This window comes from Canis aureus, chromosome 19 (genome assembly GCF_053574225.1).
Source record: "Canis aureus isolate CA01 chromosome 19, VMU_Caureus_v.1.0, whole genome shotgun sequence".
Classification (NCBI taxonomy): Eukaryota; Metazoa; Chordata; class Mammalia; order Carnivora; family Canidae; genus Canis; species Canis aureus.
In genome coordinates this window covers 46,294,507-46,301,052 of record NC_135629.1, presented here as the reverse complement: position 1 = coordinate 46,301,052, position 6,546 = coordinate 46,294,507, and the positions used below count along the sequence as shown (strand labels likewise).

Here is a 6,546-nt window from a genome sequence, read left to right as displayed (position 1 = left end):
AGGTCTGTGTATATATACAGATCATATACACATTTTGTGTCCTTGCTCTGTCAGCTGTGAGGGCCTAGAAGCAATGACCCCCACCCCCACCCCAGTAGCAAGCAGCACAGCTAATGCCTAGATCTCTGTTTGTGTTAGCACAGCAGTGTCCCTCTTGTCTGGGGGTTATACGTGCCAGGATCCCCAGTGGGTGCCTGAAACCACGGGTAGTACCGAACCCTAGATCTATACTATGATTTCTCCTGTGCGTACATACCTGTGCTAAAGTTTAATTTATAAATTAGGCACATTATGACAATATATTGTAATAGAAGTTATGTGAATGTGATCTCTCTCTCTCAAATTCTCATCTTGTCCTATACTCGCCCTTCTTGTGATGATGCGAGATGATAAAATGCCCACGTGAGGACATGAAGCTAGGTGAATGACGCAGGCTTTGTGCTGTAGCATGAGGCTGTTGTTGACCTTCTGACCATATGTCAGGACTATCATCTGCTTCTGGACTGCGGTTGATCACAGACCACTGACACTGTGCAAAAGGGGAGACTACTATATTCTCCAGCAAAACGCACTGAGCTGCTCCTAGGAGAGGCTGATTCTAGGATGAGGGGCAGGAAATATATGAGATGAGTGTGATGCATTTTGTAGGGACAAAGTAAGGCCGTGTTAAGAGGGGAAAACCACGGCGGGGGATGGGGGCATGTCAAAGACTCCTGAGCTTCTGATGACCAAAGCTGAAACCATTTGAGCAAAAAACTCAATAAAGTAATATTAGATTTTAACTCAACATACAAAATAAATATTCATAAGTCCATACTGATGTGAATGATCAAAGAGATAAACAGGGAGAAGAGAGGAATTCAGAATAATTTGTGGGGAGAAGTGTGACTCCCCATCCATTGTGTGTGGGTGGCCCATGGTGACTTCCTTCCATAGGGCACAGCATCAACAGGAGGAAGAGAGTCGCTCCACAGTGGAGACACTTGACAGAGGCCACTTCAGGCAGGTGATCCAGGTCAACATCATAGTGAAGAGTCATGCCCATGGCATGTCCTGTGGACTTGGTGTGACAAGCAGAGCACTTCACCTCTGTAGTCCTCCTCAAAGCTGTCACCCCAGGGCCCTGAAAAGACACCAACAAACCACAAATGGGGGATTTCTCACAAGGCACCTGACTAGTTCTTCTCAAAACTGGTGAGGTCATCAAAAACCAAAAAGTCCGGGAAGCCTGGGTGGCTTAGCAGTTGAGCATCTGTCTGCCTTTGGCTCAGGTAGTGATCCCAGGCCTGGAGATCGAATCCCTATGAGGAATCTGCTTCTCCCTCTGCCTAAGTCTCTGCCCTTTCTTTGTGTCTTTCATGAATAAACACATGAAATCTTTAAAAACAACAACAACAACAACAACAACAACAACAACCCAAGAAAGTCTGATTAACTGTCTCACCCCAGAGGTGTTTAAGGGGACTGGATGACTATATGTAATGTGGAGTCCTGGGACAGAGAAAGGATACTAGGGAAAGTGGAGAAAATCTGAATAATATATGGACTTTAGTTAATAATAATGTCCCATTATCGGTTCACTAATTCTGACAAATGTACTATATTAATGAAAGGTGCTAATAATAGGGAAAATTGGGGACGCCTGGGTGGCTCAACGGTTGAGCATCTGTCTTCGGCTCAGGGCATGATCCCTGGGGTCCTGGGATCGAGTCCCACACTGGGCTCCCTGCGTGGAGCCTGCTTCTTTCTCTGACTATGTCTCTGCCTCTCTCTCTCTCTCTCTCTGTGTCTCTCATGAATAAATAAATAAAATCTTTAAAAAAAAGGGGGGAAATTGGGTGTGGGGTACATAAGAACTCTGTACTATCTTCATAATAATTCCGTAAATTGAGGGGATCCCTGGGTGGCTCAACGGTTTGGCCCCTGCCTTCAGCCCAGGGTGTGATCCTGGAGTCCCGGGATCCGGTCCCACGTCAGGCTCCCTGCATGGAGCCTGCTTCTCTCTCTGCTTGTGTCTCTGCCTCTCTCTCTGTGTGTCTGTCATGAATGAATGAATAAAATCTTAAAAAAAAAAAAAAAAACAACCCGTAGATTGAAAACAGCTCTAAAATAAATCGTTTAGGGACGCCTGAGTGGCTCAGCAGTTGAGTGTCGGCCTTCGGCTCAGGTCATGATCCCATCCTGGGGTCCTGAGACAGAGTCTCACATCGGGGTCCTGGCATGGAGTGTGCTTCTCCCTCTGCCTGTGTCTCTGCCTATCTCTCTGTGTGTCTCTCATGAGTGAACAAATAAAATCTTTAAATAAAATAAAATAAAAATAATAAAATAACTCATTTATTATAAACAAATAAACAAACAAACAAAAAAACAGTTGCCAGGGGAGCAGGGACTGTTATGGGCAGGGGTGGAGGCAACAAGAGACCCAAGTAGGAAGCAGAGGCAGCCTACAGGCCTGGTCTCTTGCCACCGGGGCATACAGAAAAATGGACGAGGGGCAGCCCCAGTGGCTCAGCGGTTTAGCACCGCCTTCAGCCCAGGGCCTGATCCTGAAGACCTGGAATTGAGTCCTACATCGGGCGCCCTGCATGGAGCCTGCTTCTCCCTCTGCCTGTGTCTCTCTCTCTGTGTATCTCTCATGAATAAATAAATAAATAAATAAATAAATAAATAAATAAATAAATAATAAATAAATAAATAAATAAATAAATAAAATATTTTTTAAAATTAAAAAAACAAGAAAAATGGACGAAGTGGGGTGTTTCAGAGACACGGGGCCAGTAGGAACAGCGTGGAGGTCAGGAAGAGAAGACTGTGAGACTCCAGGGCCTCTGGCCCACGCTCCTGAGCTGCCCTTACTGAGCTGGGGTTGCTGATGGGGGAGCAAGCCTGAGGCGGGAGGTCACCCCAGTGTTTCAATGAAGGGTTGAACGGCAAGGGGCATTGGACATCTCATTTTATGAGGGCCCAGGTGTGGGGGACGAAAGCCTTTCTGATTTGTGGCAAGACAGCATTCTTGGGGATAGCTCTTCCCAGTCCTGGGGCCAGCTCCCTGAGACTGCCCCCAAGGATGTGGGCTTGCCGTGTGGCCTCCTGGCAAGTTCCTGCCTCCACGGAGTCTTTCTCCATCTGTAAAATGGGAATCAATGACGTCCCGCCCGCAAGCCTGTGGGGACCTCACATGAGCCCCGCTCAGTGCCCGGCACACGGTGGGACCCCGATAAACTGCTCACCCCTTCGCCCTCCCCCTGGGTCTCCGGTGGCGGGAGAGGAGCCTGTTGCTTTAACTTATGCAAATACACTGCGGGTGGTGGAAGTGGGGGGTAATGAGAAAAAAAAAAAAAGCAGCCTCATCTCTGGATCAGCCAATCAGCTCTCCGGACTGACGGAGCCGGCCGCCTAAATGGCCCAATGGCGGGCCGCGTGGGCTCCAGCCCCGCCCCCGCCTCCGGGGGCCGTCTGGTGGGTGGGGACTCTCGACGCCACGCCCCGGGGGCGGAGCCAGGCGGCAGCCGCGCCGCAGCCGCGGAGGTAGGGGCGGGGCGGGCTCGGGTGTCAGAGACCGAGCCGCAGGTGGCGGCGGGCGCGGGGCTCGGCCGGAGCTCGGGAGGTGAGTGCTGTCCTCGGGACCCCCCGAGTCCCCTGGCCCGCGCAGCCCCTCATGCGCACCGCGCCCGGTAGCCCCGGAGGCCACTGGGGGCAAAGGCGCGGCGGGGCAGGAGGGATGGCGAGCTGGGGGTTGGGGGCTGCGCGGTGGGCCCCTGGCCTCCCAGAGACCATCATCCAGGGCCTGCGGAGGGAGACAGGGACCCCTCTCCAAGTCCCCCGTCTCCTGGCCTAGAACCGGAGCGTGCAGGATGGTGGCTATGACGTGAGACCCCTCCCCAAATCCCTTTATTCTAAGCCTGGATCTGGGTGTAGGTTCCAGGGCTGCAAAGATGGGGGCGCCGCTCTCCCTCCAGCCTGGGACCCAGACAGCCGAAGTGGAGACCACGCTCAATTTCCCTCTTTCCACCTCTGGTCTGCAGACCCCTGAGGACCAAGATGGAAGAAGCCCCTTCCCTTTTTCTCCACTGTGAACCGTGATGGGCCTGGAGGAGGAGCTGGGGGTCCCCGGGCCTCTCCTCTAGACTGTTCTATCCCAGTCCCCTACCGCAAGGATGAGGTGGGGGGCGTTTCACTGTCATCCTCTGCAGGGACCCCCAAAGTTGGAATTCTGGGGAGGGGGTCAGTGTGGGGTGCCTTGCCTCTCTGGGACGGGCCAGGCCAGGCCTGGGAGGGCCTGAAGCAAGGACTTGGGGGTGGTCCCTGCCTCAGTGGGGGGTGGGCAGCAGCATCTGTTCTCTGGGATTAAAATAAATCGAGGTAAATTAGGATCTCGCCGGAGGCTGACTGCGAGTGGGGTGCGGAGGAGGGTTGTGGGGTGGGCGGCCCCTCCATCTGCCTCAAATCTGGGAGTTGCCTGCCCCAGCCGCAGTGGGGACCAGGAGGCAGCTTTGATGGACCTGCCTCACTGGTGACCTTGGGCAGGTGACAGCACCTCTGTGAGCCTTGGTTTTCTCCTTTGAAAATAGGGATGAGGGCTTGAGAGGCTGTATTCTCTACAGATTCTGAACCCACACAGCCCACCATATACCAAACTATAACTCCCTACTTCGCTTAAGATGTGGTTTGGGGGTGAGAGGGCAATGGGTTTGGAGACCCCCTGACATGCCTTGCTAGCCTCTGAACCTCAGTTTATGGTGCTGCAAAATGGATTCGTGGTCACTCTGGCCTTGCTGCAAGGGCTGTTCTGCCAGAGAGTAAAACATGTTACCCGGCTGCAATCATTGGAATAGGGGCTCCACCGCCCTCGTCTTACCGGTGGGACTGCCTGGGGCACACCCTGACCCATATATTGTCACCCACGCCAGGGGCGAGCCGGTTCCATGGGTGGGGTGGCGGGTAGGAGGAGGTGGAAGGCACCAGGCCAGCCTGTCCCCTGACTCTGCGGTGGGCACAGGGGTGAGCTCAGAGCTGGGAGTCCAACACCACCAGGTTCAAACTGATTCCTCCCGTGTGTGGCTTTGACCCCCTGGGCCTCGGTGTATTCTCCTGTGAAATGGGCTGGATCCCCCTTGGAAGATCAGAGGAGACGTGGGAAGACGGGAGCCCTGTAAATACAGACACGGTCATTATAATACTAATTACAATATTAGCGATCATAAATGAGGTCACAGCTGACAGGGAGAAGGGAGAAGAGAGGGGAGCCTGCCAGGGTGTTGCCAGCTGCGTCTCTAGAGCCCGCCAGTTAGGTACACAGTTGGCGCTCAATAGGTGTTTGCCAAAGAGATGATAAAGGGAGGAGACTAGTGGCGGAGGATGGAAAAATTACTGAGCTTGACAGCCTGGTCACTGTGCGACATGGGGCATGTGCCTCAGTTTCCCCATTGGGGTGATGGTCAAGATGAGACACTGCCTCGAAGCGCCATTGTAAGAGTCGAGCCAGATTGTGTAAAGGTCACTGGTGGCCAGTGGCGAAGGGAGGAGGCTCCTGACAGGACAGGTCATTGAAACAGCGCGGCCACAAGGCTGGCTAGTCACTGGAAAGGGAGAGAAAAATCTCAGACTGGCCCCCCACTATGCACACACTAGTGTCCAGGAGGAGCAAAATGTCAGAGCCTGTTTCATAGGACCCTGAAGGCACAGAGGTCAGGGTAGGCCCAAGGTCACAGCAGGAGGTCAGGGCTCTGGACAGGTGGCTTAGAGCCAGTGAGCTCTGCCTTTGCTGACTCCAGTCCTGTCTTGTTTTATCTGTTCCTGGGCCTGCTCACATGCTCGACCCTGTGCAGAGCTGTGGGTTTTGGGGAATTGGTGCTGGGAAAGCAGAATCTCCAGGCAGCACCTGGGGCTGTCAGACACCTGCCCCCACCCCCCAGGACTCCTCTCCGCTTCCAGAGGATGGGGGGCATCCTGGTCCAGCTGACTGCCTGCTGTGTGACCTTGGGCAAGTCCCTGTCCAGCTTTGGGCTTTGCCCTGGTGCTGTGGAGGCCCAGAGTCCTGGGTTCGAGCAAAGCTATTTTCTCCATCAGGTAGAGAGGCCTCCATGTCTTGGACACGGCACTTTCAGAGGCCCATGAAAGATAAGATGTTTTAACTTCTTTCAGAATCAGAAGGGAAAAAACATGGGCTTGGGGGTCAAAGAATACATTTTTTTTATTTATTTATTTATTTATTTATTTATTTATTTACTTATTCTTAACGAATTCATTTTAACACATACTATTAATATATTCATCTCTGTGCCAAGGCAATTTGTAACATATAGTTTGAAGTCTTTTTTTTTTTTTTTTTTAATTATTTAGAGGAAGGGGCCCATGAACATTGTCACGCAGCCCTGGGTTTTGAGTGTCAGCTGTGCAGACACGAGCATGTTACACTCCCCTCTCTGAGCCTTGGGTCCCCCTCTGTGAATCGGTCACCCACCCGGGGATGGGGATGGTGAGCCGTGGAAAAGCTTAGCCCAGGATGGACGCAGTGTGTGGCCTGCTATTATTTCACCACTGTCA

General features: G+C 52.5%; 1 protein-coding gene and 1 long non-coding RNA gene across 7 annotated transcripts in view; one reads left to right on the top strand and one right to left on the bottom strand.

The window, feature by feature from the left end:
• Nucleotides 1–761: 761 nt before the first annotated feature.
• Nucleotides 762–6,546, bottom strand: part of LOC144290323 (uncharacterized) — a 9,497-nt gene continuing 3,712 nt past the window's right edge. Inside the window, exons 3-4 of the long non-coding RNA XR_013358047.1 lie at nucleotides 4,859–5,150; nucleotides 762–1,123 (exon numbers count right to left, since the gene is read on the bottom strand). This is a non-coding gene — a long non-coding RNA (uncharacterized LOC144290323). The remainder of the gene's footprint in view (nucleotides 1,124–4,858; nucleotides 5,151–6,546) is intronic.
• FCHO1 (FCH and mu domain containing endocytic adaptor 1) overlaps nucleotides 3,500–6,546 on the top strand; it is a 27,431-nt gene continuing 24,384 nt past the window's right edge. For 5 of the 6 annotated variants that reach the window (XM_077859449.1, XM_077859448.1, XM_077859445.1 and 2 more), the window contains exon 1: nucleotides 3,500–3,607. The gene's annotated coding sequence lies outside the window, so the exon portion shown is untranslated. The remainder of the gene's footprint in view (nucleotides 3,608–6,546) is intronic. The other variant, XM_077859446.1, reaches the window with a different exon arrangement.